This window comes from Podarcis muralis, chromosome 8, assembly GCF_964188315.1.
Source record: "Podarcis muralis chromosome 8, rPodMur119.hap1.1, whole genome shotgun sequence".
Classification (NCBI taxonomy): Eukaryota; Metazoa; Chordata; class Lepidosauria; order Squamata; family Lacertidae; genus Podarcis; species Podarcis muralis.
The window spans coordinates 50,059,097-50,074,059 of NC_135662.1; the positions used below are offsets into that span (position 1 = coordinate 50,059,097).

The 14,963-nt window shown below is 42.5% G+C and overlaps 1 protein-coding gene across 3 annotated transcripts in view; it reads left to right on the forward strand.

Annotated features, from left to right (window-relative positions):
* The first annotated feature begins 4,672 nt into the window (after positions 1-4,672).
* LDLRAD4 (low density lipoprotein receptor class A domain containing 4) overlaps positions 4,673-14,963 on the forward strand; it is a 266,839-nt gene continuing 256,548 nt past the window's right edge. For 2 of the 3 annotated variants that reach the window (XM_077933181.1, XM_028737421.2), the window contains exon 1: positions 5,750-6,020. The gene's annotated coding sequence lies outside the window, so the exon portion shown is untranslated. Of the gene's footprint in view, positions 4,693-5,749; positions 6,021-14,963 lie in introns of those variants that run through there. The other variant, XM_077933182.1, reaches the window with a different exon arrangement.

Genomic DNA, 14,963 nt, shown 5'->3' on the forward strand with positions numbered 1-14,963 from the left:
CCATTAAATAGCTCATTTTATTTATATATTTATGATCCTTTGTTTAAAAAGAAACATATTCATATATTCTCGCAGAATTGCAAAGGGATTATAAATAACCCTGTGCCCCCTCTGTCTGCTATTTCAAAATTCTTTCAACATTACTAAATAAACATGTTACATTTTCAATGCGTAAGAGCTATTAAAACACTGTACATTTTTCTATTGCCGTTTGAAAAGATTTGGAAGAAGGTTTTGTGGGAAAGATTATACTTTTGCTTAGTTTACATTTAAATCAATTCTTTCTTTTTGATTTGAAGGCAATAGTGAAATCTAATTTTAAAAAGCAGAGTATTTCCTGATTCCCTGAATTAATGATTCTCATATAGCTCCACATTATCATTTTGTATAAATAATACTCTTGTGTATCCAAAACTATAAATGAAATTGAATTGTTTTAGTTTATCTGGCAAACAAGGAAAAGAATTATTAGAGACTTGAAATATATTTAATGAAAGCAGTATAATGGGACAATAATGCTCAGATTCTGTATCTATAAAGGAATTATTATTGGCATTTTAATCCTGCTCTTCAGCCAAAAAAAGAGTCCCAGAACAGCATACCAATATTAATGAGACAGTCTCTGCCCTCAGGCTCACAACTGAAGAGACACAACACAAAAGGAAAAGGGACTGAGAGGGAGCAGGAAAAAACAAACTGGGGCACTACGGTAATTCTTAGTTACGGAGAACTTGCAGTGAACGGCAGGAATGGAAACATTTGGAATGACATGAGCTAACAATTCAAGGTAAACATTGAACCTCCCCTACAGTATGTATTCAATAGTGTATTATTGTCAGGTGACAACCACAGTGACAAGTGTATGAGAATGTATGCAAGGATGGTAGTGATCTATGTTGTACCAGCCAACTTCTAATTTTCTCACAAGTCTTAGTTAAAGGAGTGATTTGCACTTCAGCTCTAGTTGTTGCATCATGAGATAGATAGATAGATAGATAGATAGATGATTGATAGATAGATAGATAGATAGATAGATGGATGGATGGATAGATAATTTCTCATGGTGCAACAACTAGAAATATATGTATATGCACACACACATGCAAATGAAAGCAAAGGGCAACCGGAATCTTGCTAATGCAGTTTTTAAATTTTAAAAAAATCATTTATTTTAACAGACACAGTTATGAATGTAAAAGAAGCAATGGCAATTGAGTAGTAATGTAGTTCATGCTGGGTATTTTTTTTTAAAAAGGAGGAAGAAACTGAGAAGGCCACCTAGAACTGAAATTGGGAATTGTGGCCAAACATCCTTTTCTATATTTTATTATTATTTGAGTATAACAGTATAGCTCTAATTATACATAACTCAGCCACCCACACTTCTGGATTATCTGAATTCTCTCAGTAGCCCCGTAACCATTTTGAAATGGAGCACTCGGCAGCAATATAAGGTTGCGCCAGAAGAACCAAATTGCCAGGAGATTCAGCTTGCAATTTTAGGATGCTCCAATTCAAGCTGACTGCAGTGAATGACAACAAACGAAAGCCAATGGTCTCAGCAAAGGCAAATGTGCCCTCAGCTGGAGATGATAAGGAAAGGCTGGTCAAGTATAAGAGGATGATGATGATGAAGAAGAAGATGAAAACTTTCTTAGTCTACCAAGCCATTAGCTCACCTTTCTGAAGTGGCTCCCTTCATGCCTGCATATTTTAAGCCTACCTCAAACAATCACCAGTGTGACTCCTTTTTCCTCCTGTAGGGCTCCTCTGAAACTGATTGATAATGCATGGTTTGGGTGGGATAAACAACGAGAAGCTATAGAAATCATTGACTACAAACCTTGAAATTTTGAGTCCCTTCCAAACTGGTGCCAAGGTTTTGTAGTTGTTTTCTATGGCTTGGTAGCACGAACCCTGCATTTTATAAATACGCTTAATATTTGAATATGCAAATTTTGCATTTAATTTGTAAAGCAACTGGGTTGTTATTGTTTTTATTTTGATCATGTTCTGTGTTTTTATTTCGTGATTTTATCCTGTGAACCGCTATGAGACCCTCGGTATAGGGCTGTATACAAATTTAATAAATAATAATAAATAATAATGTTGTAGGGGCCCCCAAACTGATACTCAAATAGGGGGGTGTCATAGGTATCACCCAGAAATCCAACACTGCACAACATTTTGTAGTCGTTTTGTATGGTTTCTAGGATGTGCTATGGATGCTTGAAGATGTGCTGAGGGGTCTTAGTTTACATATATAGGTAACAAGAGTAGACTTCTGTTATTTTCTCTTTTCTGTAATAGTTGACTCCTGGGAACCTGTCTGGCTTTGTTGATCTGTTTCTTCCTTTTCCCAAGTGAGTACTGTAACTTTAAGAATATCTGATGTAAGCCCTGAAAGGAAACTGTCTCAAGGACTGGAAGATATTTATTTATTTATTTATTTCAATTTTTTATAACTTTCCTTCATCCAAGGATTCCAGGGTGGTGTATAGCAAACATTTTAAAATTTCAATAAGTAATATATAAACCCTCCCCACAAAGCCCATAAATCATATCCAACTGTCAAATCAAATGGCAGTAGGGACCAAAAAATAAAAATAAAATTACATCTCCCCAAAGACCTTGAGAAATTATATGCAATTACAAATGCAATTATGTCATAGGGATTTGCTGCATACAGTGGATTGTGCAATTCTGTACACTTTGGGAGAATGGTAGAGCAAACGTGTGTAGCGGTCAGTAGTTTCTATAACTGTATAAAGTGATTCCCCACCCTTGTATTATAAACATACACACAAACAAGTGGCAGAAGTCATATTCCAAATTATGTTCTAATGTACACTGAATATTCTCATCTAAATCATCATACATTAAAATAAACTTTAATGTAGTGAAAATACATAATTATGAGGTAATATTTATATGATAACCACATAGTCATACTCTGGCATGCAGAATGTGAACATGCTTCTTAGAGGGATATGGTTTTCAGTTAGTGGTAAATGAAGCCTTGGCAGAATTTTCTGAAAGTGGCATGTTGTTGCTATCTGGAGACGGCCGACAGGTGAAAAAAGAATTCAAGCTAACCCTTGTGAAAGATTTTCTCATTAACCTGCTAAACAGGACTCTCTTTATTTTATTTGGCACCCTAGTATTACTTTTGTGAATCAAAATATACCTACTCAGTCCTTTTGAGATTGTTACTGGCTATTCCCTTACAGTTTGTTAAAAAGCTGTTTGGGAACTTTAGTGTTTTCTGTCAAGCTCTATTATGCCGACACACCAGTGTAGCGTAATGGTAGAGTATTGGACTAGGAACTTTGGAGAACAGAGTTCAAATTATGACTCAGCCAAAAAGTTCGCCTTGAGCCAATCGTTGTCTCTCAGCCTAACCTACCTCAGAGGTAGGCCAAACCCTACGCCAAAGGATAAATGGACATAAATCTGATATCAGGAATCACAAGACAGAGAAACCAGTAGGAGAACACTTCAATCTCCCAGGACATTCTATACAAGATCTCAAAGTAGCTGTCTTATTACAAAAGAATTTCAAAAATAGACTGGAAAGAGAAGTTGCTGAATTGCAACTTATTACCAAACTTAAAACCATGGAGAGACCTGGTCTGAATAGAGACACTGGATTCTTATCTCATTATACATGATAAAGCTATTTTCAGCCATCTCATCCCTTGCTTTTTCCTGTAAGACCAATTGCAGTCGTTAACAGTCGTCAACAAGTTTACCACACCCATTCCCACCACCCTTCTGAGAAAAACCCCACCCCACCCTCCCACTATATATGCCTGGTGACTTCTGTTTCAGTGTATCTGAAGAAGTGTGCATGCACACGAATGCTCATCCCAAGAACAAACTTTGTTGGTCTCTAAGGTGCTACTGGAAGGATTTTTTTTATTTTGTTTTGACTACCTCAGAGAGTTGTTGTGAGCATAATATGGGGGCGGCGGGGGGGGGGGGATGAACCACCTTGGGTTCCTATATAGGATTAAGACCTATAGAGGCTCTAAGTACTGAATACTAAACCAGAAAATAAAATGTTAAAATAAAACAGATTTATTGTAGCACACGATTAAGATCACATTATATTGATCCAGGTTAGGAGGACAGCCCTTGGTTTGGGTGAGATAAGTACCATAATACAAAAGAGTACAGAAAAATGGAGAGACTCTAACAAAGGTCTTATTTTCCCCACAATGACTACTTGGTTGCTTTCTTTGAAATATCAAATGTCAAATCATTTTTTTAAAATCTATTTTTGTGTGTGTGTGCCCCTGCTTCGCCAGTGCCTGAAGTGCTGGCTTAGCCTGCCCAGTGAGTAACGCAGCACTGTCCTTGACAGAAAAGAAAGAGGCATAGAAATGCCAGTTCGTTTCCAGGCCCAATTCAGGGTGCTCATGTTGGTGCTGAAAGAAAAGTTTGGATTTGATATTCCGCTTTATCACTACCTGAAGGAGTCTCAAAGCGGCTAACATTCTCCTTTCCCTTCCTCCCCCACGACAAACACGCTGTGAGGTGAGTGGGGCTGAGAGACTTCAGGGAAGTGTGACTAGCCCAAGGTCACCCAGCAGCTGCATGTGGAGGAGCGGAGACGTGAACCCGGTTCACCAGATTACGAGTCTACAGCTCCTAACCACTACACCACACTGGCTCTCCAAAATAGCTCAGGTAAACTATTTTGCTGGAAAGTCCAAAATAGCTCAGGCCACAAATATCTGACACACTGCCTCCTTCTCTATGGACTCTGGGTGGTGGCTTTGGCAGCTCAGTGGGAGATGGCCTTCTCCATGGTGAAGCCTAAGCCTTGGGACTCCATCCTGGCGCCTTCATTGCACAGCTGCCGCCTCTTCCCCCTGGACTTCAACACTTGAGGTGCACGCTTTGAGGGCCTGCCTTGCTTTCCTGGTTGTTTTTAATTGTTCTCAGTATTGCTCTTAAGGCTGTAACCTGCCCTGGGGCTTTAGAGTGAAGGGTGGGCAATAAGTAAGCCAAAAAACACACAACCCCAAATAAAAAAAGCTTGAGGTCTGTAAAGATCAAGAACCTGAAGGGGGCATATCCACCCACATCCTTCAGCCCTGGACCTTCTGGTGATTCCCTTGTTGCAAGAAGCTAAGTTATAGGGAACCGGACAGAGGACCTTCTTGGCAGTGGCACCTGCCTTGTGGAAAGTGTCAAGGAGATAAACAACTGACTCTTATATGACATCTGAAGGTAGCCCTGTATTGGGAATTTTTTTAATGTTGGATATTTTACTGTGTGTGGTGTTTTACTTTGTTAGAAGCCATCCAGGACTTTTGTTAGGGGAGGGGGCAGAACCTCAGATTTTTATTGATATTTTTTGGGGGGGGGAGGAAGCTGCCCCCTGCCCCCCTTGGCTACGCCCATGGGGGCAACCCAGTCAGATGGGTGGCATATAAATATAACCACCACCACCATTTATGATAAATCAAGAAAACGGGAAACTGGTGGTGCAAACAAAAGTGGGTGGGTGGGGGGAAGAAAGAAACGATTTTCTCGTTGAGTTTGGGAGTTCAGCTAATGCAACTTTTTGCCTAGCCTGCCGTTGACACATCCGGCCCGGCAGGTGTCAGTATAGCCTGTGAATCGCCGCGCTCGGGGCTGGGCAGGAAGCTTCTCCTTCCCCTCCCCCTCTCCGGCGCCCGCGCGCGTGCTCGCGCCCGGCCGCGCGCCCCCGTCTCCCTTCCTTCCCCGTCTCCCCCGTTCTTTGCCTGCTGTCACTAAGAGCCAGACTAGCTGCAGACAGGCAGCAGCCAGAGGAGGGGGGAGGAGGAGGAGGAGGAGGGGAAAGGAGGAGGAGGAGGAGGAGAGACTGGGAATGAGTTGGAAGCAGACGCAGCCTCAGCGCGCAGATCTGCCCTGCCGGAGACAGACAGAGCGGGGAGGGGGCAGGATAAAAAGGACCTCTCCTGCTCTGCATAAGGAAAGCCCCCCTCCCGGCGCCTCAGGGGCGAGATGTAGGGCTTGCAGGAAAGGTGAGTGTGCGCGGACAACCTGCCGGGCTCTCCCGTCCTTGGCTGGGCAAGCGGAGATGCCGCCGCCGCCGCCGCCGCGCGCGCGCAGGGAAAGGGGGAGTCCCCGCGCTTGAAGGAGTTCCTCCAGCACCACCTAGACAGCCAGAAAGTGTCTGACAAAGTGAGGAGAGGCCCAAGTTGAAGGTCTGCGGCTCTTAAAGGGACACGGGCACTCTTCTCGGGGGTTGCCCCAGAACAGAAGGTGCTTCGCTTCTCTCGCTCTCTCCCTCTCCTTTGTGTCTTTGGCAGCAAGGCAAAGTGCGTGCAGGAGCGGCGAGTGTGTTGGCTGGATGCATGTACCGCACGCCTCATGTGAACAGAAGCACACACGTTAGACGGGGACTGCCCGCACACGCACACAGCCGAGACGTTGGGGTTGTTAATATGGCACGCGCGCACGCACACACATCCATATCCGGACTGCACATTCCAGTGGGTCCTTTCCCGGATTGGCGTAATATCCATCCAGGAGGAAGGAGGCATCTGTCTTGCCGGAGCTGAAATGAAAGTAGCAAACTGGGAACGAAATTCTATCAGGGCTTCCCTCCCATCCGTTGGTATTCCTCTTACCTTGTCAGCCAGGGGTTTGGTTACAAGCTGTGACATGTAGTTAACCACCCTGGCATCACTCTTCTTTCTTTCTTTCTTTCTTTCTTTCTTTCTTTCTTTCTTTCTTTCTTTCTTTCTTTCTTTTAAAATCAAGTGATTCTTTTTGTCTTCCCTGACAGGGCTTTTTGGATGGTTGTCTGTGCATTAAGGTTTCACCTACGTACTGTACATTGTTTTGTTGGGGAATCTTCCCAGCTGAGGATAAAGCTGGAAAGTGGTTCATATGCATTTCCTGATTTGCGCCTGTGGTTTTGAAGGAGCTGCTTTGGAAATCTAGATACAGTTTAAGCTGGTGCCGCAACGTCTCATGTCACTGCAAAGCAAAGCTTTTTATTGCGGGACCACTTAATATCTATGAAACGTAATAGAGAGATGAGGCAGGTTGAGGAATTGTTTTAAAGCTAATTCTTGGAAACATTTTTTAAACTGTGCATGTTGTTGTTGTTGGGAATGGTTAATTTTGCACGTCAGACAGTAAAAATCTGGATGCATCAAATAGTTATGTGGTCCAGAGATGTCCCAAGAGATTGTTATAGAAGTGGCTGCCTGCTGTAAACTATCAAAGGAATTATGCATGCAACTTTTTAAAAGAGAGACTCAGACGATAAGCATCCACTGAGAAGTCTGTACTTAGGGAATGTCAGTACTTGCAGAATTGGCTTGTGCTTTCCCCCACATTTCTTTTATGGGGGTTCTTACCTTGGCTTTACCTTTTGGTAGAGCATATGCTGATGGGATGAGCTGGGAAAGTGAGTTCTGTTCTTTGGTGTAGATTTTTATGTGTCTAGGTAGATGAATTTCCTATGTCAGTGGAATGATTTTAATGGAGTGTTGTGTGGGGTTATATTAATACCAAAGCCAACAGTCTTATGTGTGTTACTTTCAACTTTTGACCTTTAATTCTTGAAAGTTTTTCAGAGTGCATCTTCCAGTGTGTAAATCAGGGACGGGGGACATGGTATGTTGTTGAACTTTAACTCACACCATCCTTTGCCATTGGCAGTTCTTACTGGGGCTGGTGGGAGATGAGGGACCACGAGTCCCTTGGAGTTAGTGGTGCCCGTGGTGCAATTATTTACTGAGCAATTTCCAGTACAGTTCTATTCATGTCTACTCAAACTCATACATTGCTTAACTGGAGCTTAGTCACAGGTCAGTGGGTATAGGATTGCATCCTTAATGTGGTATGAAAAGGTTCTTCAGGTGTTGTGAAATGTTACTACGGTACTTTAGAATGGGTAGTATCACCTTTGCTTGCTTTTAGTGTGCGTTAATATGAATTAATAATTTAATTGCAAGCCTCCTGAAAAATAAAGGCATAGAAAGTATCTCAGGCAGTTTTTATATCTGCTGGAAGCTGCCCAGAGTGGCTGCAGCAACCCGAGCAGATGGGCAACCCAAGCAGATGAGTATAAGAATGATAATGTCAAAGAACTAATTTTGCATTTAAGTATCTGACAGTCCTACATATGTTTACTCAGTGGTAAGTCCCACTGTATTAAATGGGACTTACTCCCAGGTAAGGTGCATAGGGTTGCAATCTATAGGGTTACAGTCAACTAAATTCTACTCAAAGTAGACCCATTGAAATTAACAGAACACTAACATTTTTTTATTTTGAATAGTAGTAGCTTTGAGTGCAACCCTAAGAATATGATTACTTGTAACTATAGATTAATGTAGTGAAGAGACAGGCTTTTGGGAGAAGGGTTCTAAATGGGCACGGTTTCAACTTTTTCCTATTTCTGATTGCTAGGGTAACATTTCAAAGTGATTATCACAGTACAATCCTATACATGTCTACTCAGAAGTAAGTGAGCCCAGTGGGATTTATTCTCAAGGCAAGTGGTATAGAATTGCAGCCTGTCTATTTAACAGAAGGTTTATATTCCAGTTAGCGCCGTTGCTAATTATATTTGTTTGCAGATGGTACAATTGTTTTGCAGGTACTTGGAAGCGTGTAAACACTGCCGTTACCCTGTTGCTTGAAATACAGTGGACAGTTTATTGGGCAGGACATTATGGGAGACAGCATATATTAAAACTAGTGAATGTCCCTACTTAGTTGCCAGATGAAATAGTGACAAAATGTTCTGCACGTCTATATCTGTACTGGTGTTTTCAGCACAAAGTATTGAGTTACTGACTGTGAGTGTGCCACAAGATTCTGTAGTATCAAAATCTCAACTGCAACGTATCCTATATGCTTGTATATATGAAGACATATCTCTGGAAATTTGATGCTTCGCAGTGTATTCTGTTGTGACTTCCAGGTCAGTGGATTTGTAGGCATTTCCTTTTCCCCTTTCCCTCTCTGTCTTTGATCAGGTGCTATATGCTTCTGATAATATAGAGTTCAATATAAAGTTGGGGGGCAGACCTCCAAGGGCAATAACATTGGCATTGATTAGATTTACACTGTGGATAACTTTGCTTTTAGGGGACGTGGGTGGCACTGTGGTCTAAACCACAGAGCCTAGGGCTTGCCGATCAGAAAGTTGGCGGTTCAAATCCCCTTGACGGGGTGAGCTCCCGTTGCTCGGTCCCTGCTCCTGCCAACCTAGCAGTTCGAAAGCATGAAGTTCAAGTAGATAAATAGGTACCGCTCCGGCGGGAAGGTAAACGACGTTTCCGTGCGCTGCTCTGGTTCGTCAGAAGCGGCTTAGTCATGCTGGCCACATGACCCGGAAGCTGTACGCTGGCTCCCTCCGCCGATAAAGCGAGATGAGTGCCTCAATCCCAGACTCGTCCTCAACTGGACCTAACGGTCAGGGGTCCCTTTACCTTTCTAACTTTCCTTTTAGCTGTTGACGTCCTTTTCCCGCATTGTGTATTTAGTTGGCAGGTTTGTTTCTTTCCTGAGGGAGGTGGCCTAGCCTGGCTCTGTGTTCAGCTCTCCTGCCCTTTCTCCGCAGGGTCAGGATTTGTGCCTCTGTGAAAACTGAGCTACCAAAACTTTAAAGAGCATGAGATGAAGCGATGTGAAGGCTAGTGCCCGTGCTGCCACAGCTGCCCTGCTGCTCTCTTGCCCTGCTGAGGGAACATGCCCAGAGCATCCCGACCCCAGCCCAGCACTTGCCTTAACTCTCTACAGCAGATCTGCTTGTCAGTTCAAGCCAATATGTGGAATGCAGACACCTTCCCACTGCCTTCTGGATCTTGTTCACCCTTAGAGTTTCAGGGCCAGCATTGTGACAGGGGCTCTCTGTCATTAGTTATTGCTGAGACGACAAATTCTATTGTAAGATTTTTCTATCAGAGTCCCATTTCTCAGTCGTCTTCTTTTTGTTTTTCTGCTTTGCCTTTGGAAACTTTGCCCCTTAGCTTCTCTGTCTCATGAGGCTTAGTTTTCCTGTCGTTGGTCTTCTTGCAGATGTCCATTCTAGCTGCTTCCATCTCTAAGGCAGATGTGGACTTTTGATCCCATCCAAACCAACCACTTGATGACTTTCAAAGGAGCTGGCATCTTTATGTCTAGGATAGGCTAGTTTTCTCGATGGCTTTTTTGAGTCATCATAGCAGCTTATCCAGATGCTGTGTGTTTTCACTACCAAGGCATATTACAGTAATGGTTTTCTAATATTCTCTCTCGAGACTGATTTGTAGCATTCCTGGAAAAGTTAAACTTTTGAGCGCGGTGCTTGGAGGTACTTGAGGTGTGTCTGTGCTTTATCATTTTTTTCCTACCTGATTTTTGTGTGTCCTGGCTCTTTAAAATCTACATTCTGACTTCCGTGTAATTATTATTGGAACTGTGCACCATATGTAGAAGTATATAAAACCATTCGTATGCTGTTGGTGGGTTCTTGTTCTCAGTTAGGATTTCCTAACATTGGTTTTATTTTAGTGTTAATTCAAGATTAAGGAAAATAATTCAATGGGAATATTTGCACTTGACATAACGCATAACCTCTTCTATAGCATTTGCTTCTTGGTGGGTGAGTACTATACTTGAAAGGCCTATGGTTCGGGAGTAGCATCATTCGTGTGTGTTATTATCCACGAGGGAGACAACACATTTTGAAAGGTTTTCAGGCAATTATTCCAGGCTTGGTCTATATAACTGTTGAATTTGCCTGTGGCACCCAGCCAACATCAGCTGTTTATTAAATGACCTGATGCCAGTGCACTGGTGCATCCGCTGTTAAGAATCCAACCTGTCTTGTCTAAAAGTTCTTATACGCATTTCCCCTCCTTTCCCCCCAAATAATTGCTGTTTCTAAGAATAGCCTGTTTGCCTTGGAGATTGACCAGGTAACAGATTTCTAACATAGATGCACCTTTGTCTTGTTCGTAATAAACAACACAAGAAAGAACACAATCCTCTGTTCTTGAATTCAAGATCCTTGTAGGTTTTGTGCACTCAAGTAAGAGGGAATAATTAGGGTGATGCTAAAACATAAACTATTTTATACATATTTATGTATCTGTATGGGGACGCGGGTGGCGCTGTGGGTAAAACCTCAGCGCCTAGGACTTGCCGATCGTATGGTCGGCGGTTCGAATCCCTGTGGCGGGGTGAGCTCCCGTTGCTTGGTCCCTGCTCCTGCCAACCTAGCAGTTCGAAAGCACGTCAAAGTGCAAGTAGATAAATAGGGACCACTTACTAGCGGGAAGGTAAACGGCGTTTCTGTGTGCGGCTCTGGCTCGCCAGATGCAGCTTTGTCACGCTGGCCACGTGACCCGGAAGTGTCTCCGGACAGCGCTGGCCCCTGGCCTCTTAAGTGAGATGGGCGCACAACCCCAGAGTCTGGCAAGACTGGCCCGTACGGGCAGGGGTACCTTTACCTTTTATGTATCTGTATTCGTGCTTGTTAAATGTAATGTTTGTATGATACATGTGGAATTGGCTTGCAACATTTTGTGCTATTATTAATAAAAAAGGGAACATTATCAACAGATGGCACATCCAACATCTTGTGTTTCACACATTCACTGAAAAAGAGGGAAAGGATAAGAAGGTCAGATTTCACAATAGAAGGAAGAGGAGATAATGCGTACAGGCCATCTTACCTCTGATATCATCCTTGTTCCCTAGTTCTGAAATGCCCCCTAACAATTAATCAAGGCAATTTTCTAGGCTTTCCGCAGAAGTTGGTAGTTGCGTCTGCATTATAAATCCAGCTGCATGAATATTTTGTTAAGAGATGCTTGGGATGTATGAGTTCATCTAAAGCATTAATGCCATTGATTTAATTGTACTAAAGCCGAAGAGAAGATGTTATCATGTTTATTTACAATTTTTAAAAAGAATTTAATAAAGAAAGGATTGTGTCTGTGCAGTACTTGCCTTATTGTTTATGGTATCTCTTACAAATGGTGCCACTGCTTCACATACCATTTTCTTTTGGGTCTCCACTGTGCTATGAAGATAGCTGTAGTTGCGTACAGCTGAATAAAAGTTTTGATTCTATTGCTTAACAGCCTATGATTGCCACAGGTGTACTTTATATTTTACCTCTGTTTCCTAAATTATCAGTCAATCAATCAATCAATCAATCAATCAATCAATCTTTATTACGGTTCGGAGACCCAACCTAAATAATCCATATGTATCATACAGTTACAGATAGGTAGCCGTGTTGGTCTGCCATAGTCAAAACAAAAAAAAATTCCTTCCAGTAGCACCTTAAAGACCAACTAAGTTAGTTCTTGGTATGAGCTTTCGTGTGCATGCACACTTATTCAGATACACAGAATTTTTTTTGTAACATACAGTGTCCCTGTAAGGCAGGAGTGGGGTACATTTTTCAGCCTACAGGTCCCATCCCCTAGTGAGTACTTTGCAAGGAGCAGTGGCTAAGGCAATGGATGTGACTGCTGCTTTAGTACAGTAGCCTAACATCCAGCTTGCAATCATCTCCATCCCTTCATCCAGGCAAGCACAAGGCACTATTGCAGTTCAAGGACTCATCTAGCTGGTGAGGAGAAATGGAGGGAGTTGTGGAGCAGGGTCAGTGAAGTTTGGCCCATGGAGGATGTATGGCTTGCAGAGAGACCCTGGGGGGCCAGCTAGAGATGCCTGAAGGGTTGTATATGACACCTAGGTCCAGCCCTGCTGTAAGGCTTTTAGTATTTTGGTTACTTGAGGAGCTGGTAGAGCTTAATCATGCCAAGTGCTGGAGATACCTATGGATCTGGTCCAAATTCTTCTTTTCAGAGGGAAATGGTTTGGAGTGTTGCTTAACAGGCATTGCTAAATTGCTTAAAATTCTTGTAGGAGTATCTGAAGTTTCTAACCGAACTAGACCTAGTAGGGCAACCTGGTTCTACAGCTAAAATAGTTGCTTGAGATGGCATCATTCACCATCTGCTCAATTACCTGTGTTGGGTGGGGAGATGTGTGAATGGCAGGGTGGGTGTCATGGGTAATCCATAGAAGAAACTGATGTCAGTAGTAAAACTGTCTAATTTTTAAAAGATGCATCTTATATTGTAATATATCTGCCAGCACATATATAAGAAAATGAAAACCATCCCTTTTGAGTATATGCCAGTACTTATGTCTCATTCCTTTTCTTTTGCAAAACCTATGCAACATGACATGTTGTCCCCCATTTGAAAGTACAACTTGAGTAAATCTCTTGCTGAACTTGTTGTTCTTACAGGTTTGGAAAGGATGAAGAACTGAAGGGTAATTTCTGTGTTGATTGGCAATGGAGAGCTTTTTTAGATGAAGTATGGTTACGCTGTGCCAAATGGTTGACTTTTCTAGAAGGAAAAAACTCCAAAGGTTATGTGAAAAGTACTCTGGTTAATATATTGGCATTCCCAGAACCCACTAAAACTTGGGCAGGTTGCCAGATACCACTTAATGAGGATGCAGAATGTCTGGCACAAATCTGCATAAACACAAAAGAATTTCAGAAAAGGGAGTTTGTGAGTGTAAGTTGCATATCTCTGTCTACGATTAATTTTTAATTACTATACTTTTGCACTTAAGATAGATGGAAGTCTTTCCAATTAGATTGAGCGTTGCATACACAACATTTTGTGTCTTTCTGTTTTTGCCTCATTTATATTGTTTGTGGGGAAGTGGAATCAGAGCTGGATGTGTTCTCCAAGCCCACAATCACAGTGTGCGTGCACGCGCACAGAACAATGGGCTAGATTCAGACTTAGGCTGCACTCCTAACCCTGATTACCTGTGAGTAAGCACCACCGCATTCAGTAGGACTTACTGCTGCATAGACCTGGTTAAGATGATGCTGTTAGACATGCTTAGAGCAGACCCAATGGAATCAAATTAGTCATCATGACTAGCTTAATGCCGTATCCTGAGCTTTCCTTTAAAAACAACAGCAAGTAAGTTCTAGCCCTTAATGCCGCAAAGAAATTCTTTTTTTAAAAAAAGGGTGGAGCCTGCTAAAATATTAGATGTGGGTGTGGTGGGCTGGCTGAACAGTGTTCAGATACGACTTTTGTATCCTGCATACACTCTTTGCCCTTTGAAATAAGCAGCAATTAAGCGAAATATACTCTGATTTTTAAAAATCTGCATACTGTCTCTAAGTTGCAGGAATCTCAGTCAGAAGGTCCCAGGTTCATTCCTTGGCATCTCCAGGTACAGTGGGGAGAGACACCTGCCTGAAATCCTGTCAGTCAGTGTAGACAATACTGAGCAAGGTGGACCAATGACCTGACTTGGTATAAGGCAGCTTCCTATGTTCTTAAATAATACTGGGAAAGACTTCTGATTTGAGTCACAAGTAGGGCCGAGCTGAAACTTTTCATTGTTTTGCTTCTCCCCCAACCCTTGAAAGTAGCAGTGAGGTAGTGGAGGGGCTCCCCCTGCACCCTGAAATTGCTACCTCGGAGTTGAAAAGCATAACAATGAGCTCAACCCCACCAGCAAGTCAGTACTATTTCCATTTTACGGATGCGTGGCTGAAGCTGAGAGAGAATAGCTTGCCAGGTTTTCCTTAGTGCCGACGCCCCCCCCCCCCACCACTGCAACATCCCATGCCAAGTATACCCAGTCACAGCTATGGGTTGCAGTGAGTTTGATGAAATCTTTTTATTCACTTATGCATTTAAGAAACGGTAGGTTTTGTCAGACTGTTTATATGACAGTGCAAGTCTGTGCTTGCCAAGATCCAGACAGTCTGTTAATGTTACATGCCGGGATAAATAAATTACAGTGTCTGAGACAGAAACGCACTCGCATTTGGTGCAAACCTGTGATGTGTCCCTACAGAGATCTGCTGGCATCTCAGATTGTAACAGGGTCAGGTAACATCAGCACCTTTTTATTAATTTATGGTTTGATAACCTACCCTATCCCCAAAAGCGCTG